The 18,456-nt window shown below is 33.4% G+C and overlaps 1 protein-coding gene across 1 annotated transcript in view; it reads right to left on the reverse strand.

Moving 5' to 3' along the window:
• Positions 1-18,456, reverse strand: part of bru3 (CUGBP Elav-like family member bruno 3) — a 797,460-nt gene that overhangs the window by 655,531 nt on the left and 123,473 nt on the right. The window lies entirely within an intron of this gene.

An 18,456-nucleotide genomic window follows, 5' to 3' on the forward strand; every position in this document is an offset into this window, starting at 1 on the left:
CACTTTGTTTTGATTTGTGAAGGTTGAATTCAGGGTTTGTCAAGGTTACAAACAGGTTAATGATGTTGTTGAGTTGTGAATATAATTTTGACGGAATGTTGAAAAATGTAGTATTTTAATGATGCGTCAATGACTTGTTCATAAAAGTTCGAATTCGTTAATGTGTTGCAAAATAATCTTTGTTGTTTAATTGTATCAAACTAAGCTTACAAAAATATTATAAAAAATCTAGGCGTTTTATCTTATTAAAATACGAATAATTTTTAGAAATGGTTTTAAAATGTGACTTATATTGATTTTTTGTAGTTGATAAAATAACAGCAGTCACTGTATTGGTTTTCGTTTTTGTACAACCATTTAAAGATACTTTCATATCAACATCTACAATTTATTTATTTATTTAATTAAGGTTTACCAACAGTTGTTACAGTTTATATACATAAATAGGAAAATACACGTATTTTAGCCTTAAGATCTAACTGTACAGCCAATTATAGGCAAAATGCAATTTACAAACTATTAAATGCCTTAATACGAATATAACCTCAACTCCACACAAAAGCCTTCAAGCACCAGACCGTCAAAGCCGCTTGCCGTCAAACTCCTGAATGAAGACATCGGCACAACTAGCCGCAAACAGTCTAAATAGTCCCCTTACGTGCTCACCGCTCGGAACAATGGACCAAAGGACCCCTGACTGGGGGTTGAAAGACCTTGTTTAAATGACTGTTTATGAGTAGCTTTGTTTTTTGAAAAATGTGGGTTGTGGTTTTGGTCAATAATAGAAAAACGATAAATATGATAAGGGAAATATTTTTTAGACTTAATGTTTTTTTTATCGCGTCTTTAGAAAAACCAAAAAATAAGTTAGATCCAAAACATATTTTGGTATGTTTTGACCTACCCTCTTAAGTGCCAACAGACTCACTGGAACATTCTACCAATAACAAAGACTAAAGTCTAAAGTCTAAAGACGGCAAAAAGTTAATTCAATACATTTCTGCCTTCATCTTAGAGTATAAAAAACCTGATGAATTATGCAAATGTCTTAGAAATAAAGAAATATGATACAAATCGTGATATCATCTTTTAAGAAGCGACAGCATCAAAAACTTACACAGTAGGTTGATCGCCTCTCGCCAATATTTCCACCCCAACTCCCTGTACCTTACATTACGAATGTTGTTATAGAAACCCCCTCTAATCAAAGATTGACCCTCGTAATCTTCATATAAAGTTGTCGCAATATCGCCGCAGGTTATAACGGAATTGAAGATTTGATCAAATTCCTAGGGCTTGAGATCAAAACCAGTCTTAATCTAGTTCTGAATACATCTACCTCTAGATTCGATTTTAGTTACTTTTTTGCTGGTATATCAAGAATGAGTGTAAAATTTTAACAAACAAGAAAATATTCGCAAATAAAGTTTATAAGCGCTAAGTACTATATTGTTGTTTGTTTGTCGTATGGTTAGTGGTCAACCTAGTGTCAAAGTTGTTCAAGCCGCCCAAGAGGCCTTTGACATGGCTTTACGACTGCTATCTTAGTAGACAACAGCCGGGACCGAATTTTACGTGCCCTCCGAAGCACGGAGACGCCCAGCTCGAATACCACTATGCGGTCACCCATCTATGGAATGATCGCGCCAACTGTTGCTTAACCCACAGATCGTTTACCGACCGGTGAGCGCAACTGGCTATGGGCGCCTCTATATTGTACTTGTTGCCAAGAAAATGATCGATATTCCAAACAACACAAAAAAAGGAATTTAGAAAACGATTATAAACAAAAACCCCACCTAGAAATAAATCTCTAATGTTACAACAACATCAAAATTTAAATTTTAAAACATAAAATGAGTGACGCGTTCGTTTGTGATGTCCACTGCAGGGTTACAAAACCCAACCTTTTTTACACATATCAATTAAAATCATCACACTTATTTCTTCCTTATTATTTACCACATAAGGTCGAAAGTCGCAAGTGATGGTTGAAATTGGGAGTAAAAAGACCTCGGGTTGTATTTAGGGGTGAATGTAAGGGACATGGCACGCGCCGATGTGAAAGGGTTGCTTTATAATACAGACCTCGTTATAGTTTGGTTTTAATTGATTGAGCGATTGTGAAAAATAATGTTCTGTGGTTTTGATCCTTTTGGTGTAAAATGGTTTACGTTGGGGTAAGGTTTTGTAAGCGAAAGGGTTGTTTTTGTGTAAATAATTAAAAGGCAAGTCAGTTTTTAAAGTCTTAGGTAACTACTTTTTATTTTAGTAAATTGTAGGATATGTTTTTTTAATAATAATTTTAGCCATAAAAATATTATATTCGTACTAAAAGAACTTCAATAAGTTCTGTTTTTATTTGAGGCATTATTAAAAATATTAAACTGCCTATTTCTTAATTATGTGTTAATTGATCATTTTTAAGCACTAAGCTAATTCTAAATACCTAAGATTTTTTAACTGACGAGGTGTAATGTCCTTCCTTACTCTACCATCAAAAGATTTACAAAATATCTCTAAGAGAATAAAGTGTATGTTTTCGTAGTTATTTACCACAACGCCTATCTCTATCTACCAGATAATAATAAAACTAACCACACAGTATCTTGGAGCTCGCTCGAGGCTCATCCTTTTAGTACAGCAACTTACACACAGGACCGACGTCTGGGGGGCAATAAGTTGGCCATCTACTCTCAAATTATAACTGCGGTGGGGCGATGTAGCTGTTTTTGGACTTTAGATATGTTTAGATAGAGAGGTTATGGTAATGTGTGAATGGTTAGGATGGCAATTATGCGTAGGTGTTTGGAAGCCGGTGTTATGAAAAAAATATTTGAAGAAGGTTCGTATTACAAAATGTCAGTAGCAGCAATGACTTCTTTCTCAGTTTAAAAAGTTTTGTTGAAGACTGTTAGAATGGCAATCTTAAGTAGTTCATTGATTACTTTATTTTTTTGGTTAAATATGTGAGTAGTAGCAATTAAGTAATACGTAGTGGGCCATCTAGCCTTAAATTATAACTGCGGTGGGGCGATGTAGCGGTTTTTGGACTTTAGATATGTTTGGATAGAAAGGTTATGGTAATGTGTGAATGGTTAGAATGGCAATTATGTGTTGGTTTTCGGAAGCCGGTGATATGGTTGGTTTTTTTAACAAACTTTTTTTTTGTTACAGGATATTAGTTTGTAGTAAAAAGTTTTGCTTAAGACCAGTAATCCATGCTCGGATTCTAAATTTAGATGCACGGGTCGATTTTAGAGTCAGACCCAAAGAAATAAAAACTGAAAAAGAGTAAATAAGTGGAACAATAACTTTTTGAAGTGTATATTTTTGATAAATGCAAAAAAGTCTCTGTTAAGTTGATTAAATTGTCTCCGACTATTGCATTAATCCAAATGTGGACAAGGAACGCTATAAAATGATTAATTAAACATTGCTTGTAACTCCTGCGCTTGGATAAGTTCTTAAAAAAGCTAGTAAAATCAAATTTAGGTTGAAATAGAGAAATTAAAACTGCGCAAAAGAAACCCGAAACCAGTAAAACTATAAAATTTATCAACCACGAAACACTCAAATCAAATCATACCTGCACCAACAATTCGGCAACACGACACAATCTAATAGTTACTTTCCCCAACAACACTACAAAGTACTATTCACCCTTACATTTTCATAGTACAATGTGAATGAATATTGCCGTGTCACCTCTATTTTCCGTCCAACTGTCCAGTGACTCGTACGATATGTATGAAATTGGTTCACTGTATTCGTAATAGGCGTTTCAAATCAATTGATATTGATATTAATGGTTTTGAATTTCTGTTATATCATTGGGTAGTTTGGTTTACGATATATTTTTTTAAGTATAGTTAAGATTGTGATTGAAAAAATAGATTTATGAAGCATTTTTAGCGCATAAAGTAAGACGCGAGGTGAAAACGGTTTATGCTGATTATGCTGTTCTAAGAAATTTGAAAATCTTACCTTCATTGTCTACGTTTTAAAATCAAATAATTCAATTAAATATATAGTTAAATAATATGTGGCAGAGATTAACGGAAACCAAAGTTTAAAAAAATTGGCGGGGAGCAAAAGTCGAAGTCATAAAAAAATACAAAACTACAACATTACACATAGCAATAGTTTATTTTAATTAGACGCATGCCGTTCAAACTAAAGACTTCGGATAAAATAATTAATATTACGAACAAGTTCCTTTACACATTCATATACTTAGGTACCTATTATAACGTCAATGAACTGCCCAAAATAATTAAGTAATACATCCTGCCTATAATAAAGCTATAGAATATTTTCATCATCATAATCCCATAACAACGGGACCCTCTTTAATCCGGCGCAAACTGGTCGGAACTAGTTTCGGGCGAATCTTCGTTTTGGACAACCCACCCCTGATTGCTGAAGGTCATTGAACCGCAATGCACATTGAGGGTGACGAAATAAAAGAAATAATCGATAGTTTTTGGACTTTTTTGGAGAAGAGCGTCTCTAGAGATCAAGTGATTTTATTTTTCTTTTTATACGGTTTTTGGGGACAGTATTTTTTCTTTCCTTTTAACTCTCAGTAAATTTTGTAACTTTGCAATAGGGTTGGAAAATAACAAAGGTGTATAATGTATTAAATATTGGGGTGCTTGACGCGTGCACCAATACATTGTATTGAGAACAAAATAATTGCTTGCTAATTTCAAAGACCTGTTAGTTTATTGAAGAGTGTAGTTTTTTATTACATTAACTTGACATCTACCTGAAATGAAACGTTTTATTGTCTTGGATTAACTTTACAATATGGTTTAAACAACTGCACTATAGCGCGATTAGGCACTGTCGGATATCGAGACTTTCACGTTTGAAAAGCAACGCTGATCAGATTTTGATACAAAATTTGGCGATAGCTAGCCGGGTCAACAGTCGTTAGTGGTAGAGAATCACGCTATTGAGACTACGCACTTTTAATACAAAGTTATAAATACCGAATAGTATAACATCTGAACAATACCTTTTATTAGAGTCTCTATACCTTATCTATCTATATGTAGACGTGATGATATAAACCCAAGAGTTTTTCTACTTGCCGCCAGTTCTCGTGATTCTTATCAATTGACTCGACGAAGATAAAGCACACTTACCGAACTTTTGTTTTCATTCACTGTTTCTGAGAAAGAATATTCTACACATACTAACACACACAATACATTTCGTTTTATATACTCGGTTCCCTCCTAAATGTTCGAGAAATGCCTGAACATATATTTAGATTATTTCTTAATACAGATCGTATTGATACGTAAGTAATATTTGATATAGCAAAATCAAAGTGCTTTTCACTAATAAAATTGACCATTGTCGCTTTTTTATATAAGCAGAATGTATGAAATGACTACTAAGATGCCGATTTCGAAAGTCTAAAAGTCTTATGTTTTACAAGAAAAAGCAATTTAAACCAATTTAAACAAATTCAAAATTCACCCACCCATTTCCTACACCACGCATTACCTCTCAAGAAGACAACAGAAAACCAAAAAAACCTCCCAAACATATTACCCATAAACACACCCACTTTCTTATCACACACCGTCATACAAAACCCAGCGTGTCATATCCAACAATAACTGCCACACACTATCTCTTCGCGTGATATTATGTTGACAGGTCAAAACATTGATTCCATACATACTGATAACGCGATGACAAATGACACATTTTGAGTTACACGTTAAACCGGACGTAGGGGTAAGTGAATTAGAGAAGGAATTTTTATGGTGTGCATTACAAAATATTTTTTAATGTATGAAGTCATGCAAGGATTCCAATGTAAAAGGTACAAAATTAGTAGGGTTTAATAACTTTCTCGTGATAGTTCATCCTTTTTTAAAGTAAGAAACGCGTTAGTAAAATGGTCTATCAAAGTTTTCTTAGATCTCTTTATCCAGATCAAAAATCTATATAAAGAACAAAATGAGTTAAAAGACTGAAGTTTAAAAGAAATTGGGAAGCCAACATATGCGAGCATTCCTACTTTTTATGTAATAATGGATACACACAGATAGTTTTTGCATCTGCATTATAAACACTGATTGATATACGGCTAGAAATCCATCTATACATATCACGAATATGTTACCGATATTAAGAAAATGCGTACAATAAGCGTAAATAAGGTATCCAAACTTTTGAATTTTCAATCGCGTATAAGACCCGTTGCATTATAATATTAAAATGCGTACAGTTTGATTTTAAAAATATAAATCATATAATTTCATTTCAATAGTAGTTTAATTTCACAAAATCGTACATTTTCCATTTCCTTTCTTATCTATACATGACCTCGTCATCAAAAGTTTTCTTCCTTTTCTTTGCAGCTGTGGCCTAAAGGCAGATAAGCATCAATGACCAAATAGTTCGGCTTTTTCCGTACACTTTCGTGGGGTTGGGTGTGCCGACTATCGAATCGTCCCCGACGTATTTAAAGGCAGAGGAGATGGATGTGTGATGTGGGTTAGTAAAGGTGTAGAGTCGATTCTAGATTGATAATTTTTGTGTGCCGTTTTAAATAGTTATGTATTTTTTTTTTAATATCAAAAATGCTTTATTTCTAAATATTTCAACATTAAAAAATACTAAATAAGAGAAGGGTTCACTCATATTTTAATCCGATTCACAATTTTATGGTATTAAGACAATCGTAGTTAACATTTTTTATATAAAGACGCGCTCCGAACACGTCGATTTTTTAAAGAACACCATAATTTCAAAACTAAATTTGTATATTTTTAACACCTCAGGTAAAATTAAGGAATAATAACTGTTATAACATAAATCAAATTACAATTTCTGAGTAAAGAGTGAATCTCTTGAGTAACTGAATTGTTACTCAAGAATTCAGATTTTAAACACAACCAATACAAAAGTTTCGGGAAGTACCCTTCCTTTACAAAAAATGGCTAATGAAAACTAACAACGACTCCACACATGGCTATATCCCCCAAAACTGTGCGCTAAGAGAAGGGCTCGGACTCACAGGGAACGTTATTGATTTCCATTATACCCGCACCGCCGCTCGTCATCTTAAAGACGTGTCGCGTTTCACACACTTTTATGTTACTATCAAGATATTCGATGTTGGGATATTTAGTATTGTGTGGAAGAGATTGTGGCTGTATACATAATGTATAATCGCAACCTTTGGCTCGACTCTTTGAAGGAAAATCTAAATATATGTGTCTGATAGAGACCTAAGCTCCCCTTTTCAATGGGATATGTACCTTATTTCAGGCATCGTCAAAAGTACCGAGATAGATGTTTAGAAGCCCTCTAATTTTGAATACACACAGTTAAGTAATTTTCCAATGTAGTTTATTTTATGATTGTTTTGCATCAGAACTTTGTAGCACCAAATCCTTATCGATAAAAAAATCTTTATAAAGTAGAATTCTGTCTGCAACACACGCGGATCGTACTAAGTAGTTAACCTGAATATTGTCCGGAACCCAGTGCCTTCTAGAAGCGATCTTTTATATTATCTATTCTGTAGCAACATCCAAATTTCAGACTTTCTATATAACAGCGTCCCATCAAACCTCAACTCTGCACTTCCCACACACCAAACTGCATCCAACTGACAGATTCCCCAGCGTACCTTTACCCTTTAAGTCAGAATAAGTTTACCCACCCAAGTGTGCGTTACCCTTTAAGTCATTGTAAACCGTTTACTTTCTGTAGGGTAAAGCAGAGTTATGTTTATTTTATTTTACGTTGTGGTTACGCGTCTGTTTACGTCGTGGTGCGGTGTTGTCTGTGGCATTTTACTGCCGATGTAAGATGTGTGAGTTTGTACGTTTTTTTAGGTTAGCAACAGAATGTTCTAGATCTTTTTCTTTTTTGTTTGGTTAGTGGTTATACTGGTGGTGAAGTTTATCGAACTTTTTTTAAATCATATTGCCTTGACTTGTGTTGTGGTGACTCTTTTTAATCGTAACAATTATGATATTAGATCATTTTTTTAAATGTAAATGGCGATAGAAATTAACTCAATACTTAAATGAACTGGCCGAGAGTTTAATGTCCACTGGATAAAATATTACAAGCAATCTAATCATACGCAGAATTTAACGCAACCATTACTTACTAGCAGACTATCTCAGCAACATACAAATATGTAAGGAACTCAAAAAGTCGAACATTTTAAAAATCAATTCACAATCTCATTGTAATATCGGTTCATTACTTATATTTCACGAGGTGACGACGAACAACGAATAAAATAGAACGAAATGAATGAATGGAACCGTCCCGTTCAGATGCTATCAGATTGAAAGAATCGAATGAATTCTCCGCTAGTGAATGATTCGTTTTCTTCCGAGATGAACAATTTAATGAAAGTGATAAAAAATATTTATTTGTGGAAATGCTACGAATTGTTCAAATACAGACGACAAATATTAAGATAAATGTAAGGGTTTTATTAAACAGCTTTAAAGTACAGAAACAGGCATGATTGACAATGAAGGAACAGAATTATAATGTACTTAATTAAAATATGGAAATAATGATACTTTAATTCAAAGTGATAAAGAAAGTTTACAAAAAGCACTTTCGGTCGGTATCGTCATTATGATAGATAAGTTATTAAAACGACTTGACATCATCTGAACCAAGAACCACAAAAAAGGAAAATCTGCTGAAGCACTGATCGATTTCAAAAGACGATGTATTTTCCATTGCGTCTGAGAACACTACACTCAAAAGACACAATAAACATCTCAAATCTCAAGACAATACAAAAGTTGATTAGAATAATCTTAAAAATCAAACCGACCGTCATATATCGTAGACCTTTCTGTAATACGGGACGATAGCGCAAGGGATAGCCACTATCGCGTTCATCTCGACCATGAATACGGGTGGGACTCACACCGAACAGTGGCACTCGTAACTTGATATGTAATTATAGGCTTTTATTGAGAACGGGTTTTGTTACCTGAGATAGGGAGGTTATGTTGACTTTTGAGTAGATAAGTTTTGTTATGGTTTCTTTGGAATGTATAGCTAATGTTTATTGAAGATTTCAGAATCTTGTGGTAACATTACTTATATAGTACATGTTATCGTTAAATGTACTGCTTTTGTGGTCTATTGTCTTTCTATCCCAAAAAGACGGACAATCTAAGGCAAGGTACCTCAAAGCTTCCACTGGTTGATAATTACCAGAAAGCTTATTATCGCTGTTTTCCTTGCGTAAACAACTTTTGAAAAAATTAAATGGGATGAACACACAATAATAATGAACTTTACTTATTTCGTGTCGTTAATTGTTACAATATTGTTACTTGCAAACTTGACTCTTAAGTCTTACAAGTTATCTACTAAAAAAGCGTTAACCATGCAGAGAATTTTCTGCAGTTCAATTTTCATCAAGCCTGTCAGATCTACCTGTTTAACCAGAATCAAAAACCCCTCACCACATTAAGATAATAGATCCTCCACACAAACAAGGACCCAGCAAAGCTCCCTGGTGAACCCCCAGAGGCCTCAAGTTGCATAACTAGTTAAGATTTAATTAAACGCTTCCGCAACTCGTGCTAATTCGCTAACCCAATAAACTGGGCTACTGTATACAAGCTATAATACTGTTATACCCTGAGCCAGTGTTAAATTCATATACAGTTTTGATGGTAACTGTTGAAATCCTCCAGGGATCCACAATGTCGATGAAGAGAAAATATGAATTCATAATCCTTAGGCAACAACTGCAGCAACTCAGCGAAACATTGCTTATAATGACCGAATGCGAATTGTCTATAAAAGTGGCAACACTGGCCAATGCAATAGAATAGTCCTTAAAAATTATGAGTTTTAAAATAAAGCAAAAATTCTCTAGCGTTTATACTACTTTTAAGACATTAAAGTGCAGGATCGATAGAATTTTCACAAATTATAATTCTATTAAAAATAAATAGTCTTCAATATTCCCATTTCATATTTTTTACACCACGTTTTAATCAAAATACTACTAAACAATATACAATACTCCCTAAACATTACATCCCAGTGTAAGCCGTAACCCCAAAAACGTACTCCATACTCCAAGAGTGACCTGATAAGTTAAGCGTATGCCTGAGGCAAATCGAGGGAACACTGGACTAACTTCATGCGAGCCCCTAAGAGCACTTCAAAGCGATATCTGGAGACTGCCGTAATAAAAGTAGATAGTCAATCTGTTTTGAATTCCAGATGTGAAGATTTTTGTTTACGCCTCGGGGTACGTTTTAGAATTTTGGTGTCTTTTAAATTTAGACGAAAGTTTTGAAAGAAAATTTTAGGGAAATCTATTGCTTGCATAAAGTACAGTTTATTATTTAGATAGATATTGTAGTGGGTAGAAATATTATTATTTATTTATGACCTACAAATCTTTTTTGATTAAAAGATTTAATTAGGTAATTATACGATTTATAAAAATTGCAAACATTTGCATATTAAAAGTAAGCTAACAGTAGACTTGAATATCATAAGTACTTCAAATATTACAAGTTAGATTTTTCTACATAGTGATTATTAATATCCAATATTTTTTTTTACATAAACTTATTTTGCACTATTTCTGCTGTCTATGTCTGTCTGTCTGTCTAAATGCAAATCCAATAGATATTAATATTTCCAGGTAAAATTATCCAATCAAACAAGTCGGTTTTACAAAAACCTAAAATAATATTGACCAAAAAGCTAGAACAACTAAAGCTGGGCCAATATTTGCAACGAGTAAATCAGGCTTACTAACTTTATTTGCACCGTTTACAACCGACGTAGAATTTTAGTACAACTAAATAGTTTCATTTGAAATTGGGCTCGCTGATCAAACTGTTTTAGTTGAAAAAACTTGGAAATTTTTAAGAGAATTTTGCGAAAACGGTTGGACAACGGTTATTTTGATGTTAGTTGATGTTTTTTTTGTAGTTAGTTAGTTGATAGTGGTATACCCACCAGTTTATACATCATGCTATATTATGTAGGTATGCTTTATTGTTTTATTGTAAGGTGAATGACCAGATGTATGAATGTGACTGAGGCAAGGAAAGTTTGTATGTACCACATGACATTCTTTGGTCTTTGTCTAGCTGTAATTTTATGTATGTATGTATGTACGTAAGATGAAAATGGTTTTTCTCGAATGACGTTTAAAAGTAATCTCAAATCAAGTCATCCACCTATCAAGCTTTCTGAAGTCTATAATATAACCTTCTTTGCGTCTTCGTCAAAATCGGCCTATGGGAAAAAATTATGATCCCTGATATTCCCTGTTTCACCTCGTAACGTTCCCACGCGTTCCCATACATATTTCCCCGACGTAAATATACGAAAGAAAAATCATATTTTATAGACATTGTCCACACTAAGCGATGAGCACTCGGAAACAGCCAGTCATCCCGAGCCTCACATAAACACTTTTGTGAGAACTCATCGTGATCAAACGCTGGTAATAAAGATAGATTAATGGCGTCCCTTCGTGACCCGAAAGGTTCCGAACTTGTACGAAGTTTGCCGAGTGTCAGATGTACGATTCGCAGAATAGTTTTTGTAATTGACATTGACTGTTTTTGTGGGTCTAGATGTTAGGTAGAGCTTTATATTTAGGAACAAAAGTGTTACCTTGAAAGAACATTCATTTTCGTTTTTTTTTTTGTAGCTAAGAACATTCTCTATCAAAGCTTTACTAAACAAATAACAGGCATTCACAATGTAAGGACAATAAATGATAATAAACTCTATTAAACCATCATCAAATAAAAACAAAGTGTTTACTCTAAATGCGGTCCAATAGCAAGCCAAATATAGCACCAAGCATTGCATCAGCCCTTTCACAGGAATAAGCTGTTCAAATACATTATGACGTAAAAAACCTTACAGCAACAACTCCATATATTTTTTGCACCCATTACCATGGCTGCAATCCTAAAGACTCTTGATTTATTTGGTTACGTTAAGTACATACCTATACTCCTTCCCCGACAGGATGGAGATTTATTGTTACATTTTTTCCGCTCGAAAGGAACAGCCCATGTCTGTTTATCTGTACTACCTATCTGCGAATAATGAGCCTGCTTTGGTCTATTTGGCAGGAAAAGAAAAATTCAGGAATTCTGTGATGTATTTGCAAGCCTAATCATGAAAGTAGAGATAGTTCCGACAGTTATAGAAATATCGACTAGTGCTCACGACTCTAATCATGTCAAAAGATTTTCCGAGTTATTAAGCTAAGTAACCAATTAAGTATCCTATGTATTATCCAGGTCATAAATTAATCTGTGAACGAATTTCAGTACACTCGTTCCATCGTTTTTAAAATTGCGTGAAAGACTCACAAACATTAAAATGCCCTTACGTACTAAAATTAATAATATGAGTTATATAATAGGACTTAAAATTAAGAATATTATCCGAAAATGTATTACCATCTGTAGCATTAACGCTTCGAAAAATCTTTTAAAAATTGTAACAATTACCCAAGTCCTACTTATTTTGACATTGTACTAATATTACACTTAGTACCCAAAACTTGAAAAACTTTTTCTAGTATTTTATTTGGTGTAGACTATCTCTAGACTTTTTGAGCCTCCCTAGAGGACAAGACCTATCTAAGAATAAAAGTATTATTGAGACCTCTGAAAAACTGTGTCAAACTTATGTTTTAGTTACTTAAACTGTCTGGATGGACATACTTTTGCGTAAATAATGTATTATGTAGAAAAGTATTATCTAAAGCACTAAATCTGTAATGACAATATTATTTTTCTTGATTTTTTCACAAGTAATAAAAGAACACTCACACAGAAATAGAAAGTTATCATTTTCATATTCATTTCAGCTCCAAATTAAAACAAAAAGCCCTTCATTTAAAATTCCACAAAAGCTACATTAACAAAATTGTCACCACTAAAACAAACAAAGCGGCTGAAACTTCAAAACAAAGAAACGACAATTTTCAACGACAAAGTTTTTTGTACGACAAAGAATAATATCCTTTTTCCAATATCACTAACGACTAAAATTGACGGTTACAAAAAGAATCCAAATTATTATTCCAAGCTTTGTTTGTCTTCATCAAAAGAAACCTTGGAGGTATCTTTAAAAATCCACTGCTGAGTTATCCAGTGGAAATTCTTTAGTCTACATTTGCAGTTCAGTCTCAGGTAAATGGAGACACACGAGATGGTTTTTCCATAGTTAACGGCGGCAATAACATATTTACAAATAAAAGTGTGTTTTTTAAAACAGTTGTGAGAGAAGTTCAGGGCGACTAAATATTCCAAAGCCTAGCTCTATTTTGCTATTTTCATGAATTTAATAAAAGATTGAATAGAGAGAGAAGATTTTTATTTGAAAACACATTTTACCCCCTGTATCCCCCACATATTTTTTCTCCAAAAAATGTTGTTTATACATTCATATTTTCTTTTCAAAGTTGAATGCAGCATACCAACAAAGGCTGTCCGTTCCCTCAACCAATATGTCACACACAAAACTCAATAGCGCAGTGGGTGTGACCATTTTATTCTAGCGTATCGTCGGCTTTGCAATTCGCTCGCCGTTCCGAGCCCTACAAGAAAGGGGAAGCCCCCAGATGTCGCTCGAACAAATTATTTACTACCCAACCTTTTGTAGAAGACCTGCATCCTCGCATTTGTTGTTGCTAGCTCGGTGTCAACCGAATTTTGGAGGGTAGCACACCTGAAATTGGATGGAGCTATTTATCTTGATTCTTTTTATGAAACAAATTTGCTTTGATTGAGTGTGTAGTTCTGGTAACCATTTGTTTTTGTCTAAAGAATTTGTTAGGGGAAAGGTGCTGGTAAAATATGTGTGTTGAATTTTTAAGGTTGTTTTTTGTAGGTGCTGTTCTATCGTGACATTTTTGCATGAAAACTAAGTCAAGATTTATGATATGATTTAGCCTCGTAGTTATAGTAGTACACTGATTTCATTGTGAAAAAAATATTACAATGATAATACAATTGACATAAAACATAAATTCTGTTTAATCTGAGAAACAAAGTAATAATTTATGACCAATATAATACTGGACGAAGATAATAGTACTATTAGAAGAAAATACTGAATATCCTGTCTAATTCAACCATTCAGAAATTACCCTTAAAAGCAAAATAAGACGATTACACTCTCACGAATAGGCTTCGTCGTAATTTCTCTGAACAAGAGGCAATTAAGGTATCAAGGTGGCACAAATGGAAGTGAAACTACTTAAGGTAATAATAATATTAGTATAAGATCCTATGGTGATCTATGGGGAGTGCGTTTGTTAGGCTTATGGGAGACATGATGTATGGGAATTGTTTAATCCAACTATGATATATTGGCTTTAGAGTTTAATAGTATGTGTAGCACTGGATTTCGTTGTTCGGGGAAATCTTTTGTTGTCAATTTAAGAAGTGCTATGAGTAAACATGTTGGATTAAAAGAAAAAATATGTATTGTTGTAGACACAAAATTGTGTTTAGTTGCCTTTAAATTGTTGGTTGTATGGAAACAAAAGCTGACATGGGGTGGATAGTGTGCATACTCTATTACTTACGTATTCATACTTCTTTTTCATTATCTCTATGGTTTGAAATATAGAGTTTATCCGACAGCTACTTGTAAGGTTACATGTTCGATTCTGTTTTTGTCGTTTCAAGTTAGGTAGCAGGCATGAAAATACCCCCTATTACACCAAACCAAGAGTACCACAGTCCTAAAACATAAACAAACAGAAACCCAAAACGCAACATTTCATACTGACGATAAAACAGCAATAACAACTTAAAAAGCTAGCACATTTCAATTAAGAACATAACTCTCTCACCCCTGGGGGAGAGGAGAAACAAAATGAATACAAAAACAAAACCGGCAGTATAAAAACACATGGAATTACAACTCCGGACGAATTTGACCAATAACATGCGAACAGACGCAATAAAAAAGTCGAAACCAAGTGTTGCATGAAACACGTACTGTTTTCTGTATGAACTGAACTTTGGTTGAAAGACTTTTAGTTGTGGTGATATTTTTACATAGTGAGTTGTTTCAATCTAGTTTAATTGTTGTCCATCTCAAATCCTTATGCATCATCGTGTTTATCAAGATTGCCGAGATTTATTAAATGATTGTCCGACACAATACATGACAAAAAACACAATTATCCATCTTTATTTGTGGTATTGTTTTGGATTGCAGCATCAACAAGCTGTCATCAAAATGTTTTTCTTGGTAACGACAAAATGAGCCATATTCCGTACTGTTCTGTACGGTGTACCTGATTTGCTCACTACACTTATTCAAAATCGAATTTAATATCCGATAATTTCATACACGTTTAACTTTCTCTTTCAAAAAACAGACAAAAGGCAGACTGATGACAATTTTCAAATAATCAAATTAAATAGTTTCGTAATTTTTTCTATGCAGAGATATATCTATGTACAGTGGTATTATATTAGAGTGGTTCGCAAAGGCGTTCGACCACTGCACCGCTGCAACATGTGTGGGTGACTTTTTTATTACCTGCGTTTGTTTCCGCGCACCCTGTATACAACACTTTCTATTTACTTTGTTACTGGATTTTCGAATACAGTTCGCCGAATAGATTTCTACTAGTAGTTTCATATTTTGAAAGAGTAGTTTTGTTATATTTGCAAATTTTATTTTCGTGGAATTTTGGACCTGTTTTGAAAGAAATACGAAAAATTGTATTTTGTTACTATGAACCACCATAGCTAAGTTTGATGTAAAAGCTATGGTGCTACTAAACTGTTGCAACCACTGCAGTTTTGTAAATTTCTTTGTCCAGCTACGATGCCTGACCAGTTTGGCCATTGATTCTGTAGCACCTCATAGCAAAGAAACCTATTTATGGAGTAAGTTCAGTCATTTTGATTACTATAAGAAAAAAAACCGTAACAGCAATAAAAAATGTGATACGTACCTATGGTGTATGTCTACGAGTCTATGCCTAAGACGTAATTCTTGCTCACAAATGGGTTGAACTTTTATTTTAATAATAACATTATCAACTCAAAGAAAAAAAAACAGCACCCGTAAAATAACCCTTTCCATATCCAGAGATAATTGCTTCATATAGTTCAAAACACAGCAATACACCGTGCGCTATCGTGATACAACATCGCGATGTGTTCCTTCTCTTTCTACCCTGCAATGTGAGAGCAAGACAACAACACATACAACTGAAGTTTCGTTACAACAGTTAGCTGAACGTGTTTACTTTGTTCTGGCAAACTACTGGATTAATGGAAAGCAAATATGCGAGGTTATATAATATTTTGTGATGGCGGGATGTTCGGAATTTCTTTGGTATGCCATTGTTTAGATTTGTGTGAATTAGGTTAGAGTTTTTAGGTGAAAGTTTTAATGTAAATTGGAAGCTTAAATTATTGTGACGTGGTTTTAAATGTAAAACTTTGAATTGTTGTAATAAATCTTGAAATACAGGATTTTGGTTTCTACCTTCTCGTTGTCTTTAAGAGCCCTTAAAATATTAATTCATTCCAAAATACACGTACCTAATATTTCTGATGAATCACCTTTGGAAATGTATACTTTGGTAACCCTTTGTGTTTTTATAAAAACGTTTTTAAATATTGCACAAATAACGGTGTTTTTTAATGTATACAGCTTTTCTTATTTGCTTTCCTACTATTACTGAAACATCAATGATTTACAAAAAAAATATCTTCCTTTCCCGTTTCAGTAGATTGATTTTTGAAAAAAATACTTTTATTATTATTAAGTTATTACACAAAATTTTAATTAATAAACCATAACTATCAATTTAATGAAAAAACATATTGAATGTATTTTGTAACAGAAGCCAATCGCGGTATATCATGATTACCTTTCATCCATACAATAAAAATAAGGAAACACTTATGTATATAATATGTTACCCTACTACAATTACAAAGTAACATCTAACTTCAGGTGACGTCACTACGTGTAGCCAGTGCCTTTTATTGCGCAAAGGGCACTAAGGCATTATGTACGAATTATCGTTTAATAGAGTCGGGGACTGAGTTATTGTCTTACTAATTAGATTTAATTACCAAATTTTTTCTTTACCCTAAATCTTAAGACCACATATAACAGTTTACACACCTCTTATAATAAACAAATCTTTACTTTAAAGGTACACGATTAATTTGCCTTTCCATAATACATTGAATGAGGTTAAGATACAGAATACTAAACAATATAGACAATAAAAAGAAAAGTACAGAAAAATATTAAATGTAAAGTCTTTTAAACCGAAGTTAACTGTAATATGACTTGTCTCTATCGTTAGCTCAAAAAACGGTTTACTAATTGTATATTATATAAGTATGTTACCTTACTACAATTGCAAAGTAACATCTAACTTCAGGTGACGTCAGTACGTGTAGCCAGTGCGTTTTATTGCGCAAAGGGCACGTATGTACGAATTATCGTTTAATAGAGTCGGGGCCTGAGTTATTGTCTTACTAATGTCTTATTATGAGTTTCTGGTATTCATGAGCGTGGGTGAAAATGGAAGTTGGGTATGTGTACGTGATGTTATTGAAGTTTTGGCTTCGTTCGTACTAATGTTTATTGGTTTTAATGAAAATGTGTACTAAGCGATGATTTTTTTTGGTACAATCGATATTTTATACCTTTCTCTAAGAAAATATTTTCTTTCAATTTAAATTGTGATAAAAATATGTTTAAATTATATATGTGTTTACTCTTTTCTTGAAAATATTTTTGTTTGTTTTCTTACTTATTATTTATTCTTTCTGCTAATCATATCGTAAAAAAAATGCTTAATACCCTATTATGGGATTTATACTACCTACGAGTATATCAATATCTCAATATTTCTATCGACAGAATAAGTCTAGTCTCTACTCTTCCCTTTCAAAACATTATCTGTCGTGACCTTATTGTTATCAATATAAACAACAACAAAAAATATATATAAAAGCTCCCGCCATCATGTCCCCTTACAGTCCTCATATTAAAATATGCAAAACAAAACACGTCATTTAAAAACATTATTTTAAAGAATACCTTATTGAGTCAACATTATGCATACGCCCTACCCCACTTTGTACAATCCGGAGTAAAAAAAGTAATTCGGCTATGATGTCTTTATTACAAGACCTTACAACGTATAAAGTTATGGCCCTCTTCATTTCAGCAGATAGACCTTTGTTTACGAACACACAGTTTTATATCGGACCTCTAGTTTTTTGGAATGAAACTTCAAGTTTATGAGCGTTTGCAGCAATCTGCTGTTTGCTTACCTACGTTTATTAGGCGGCCTCTAAGCTTAAAACGATGTTGTATAATTCTTTTATTGAACAATATTAATGAACTACAGATTTATTAAAACTAGGAGTTCCA

Source organism: Anticarsia gemmatalis, chromosome 9, assembly GCF_050436995.1.
Source record: "Anticarsia gemmatalis isolate Benzon Research Colony breed Stoneville strain chromosome 9, ilAntGemm2 primary, whole genome shotgun sequence".
In the NCBI taxonomy this organism is placed as follows: Eukaryota; Metazoa; Arthropoda; class Insecta; order Lepidoptera; family Erebidae; genus Anticarsia; species Anticarsia gemmatalis.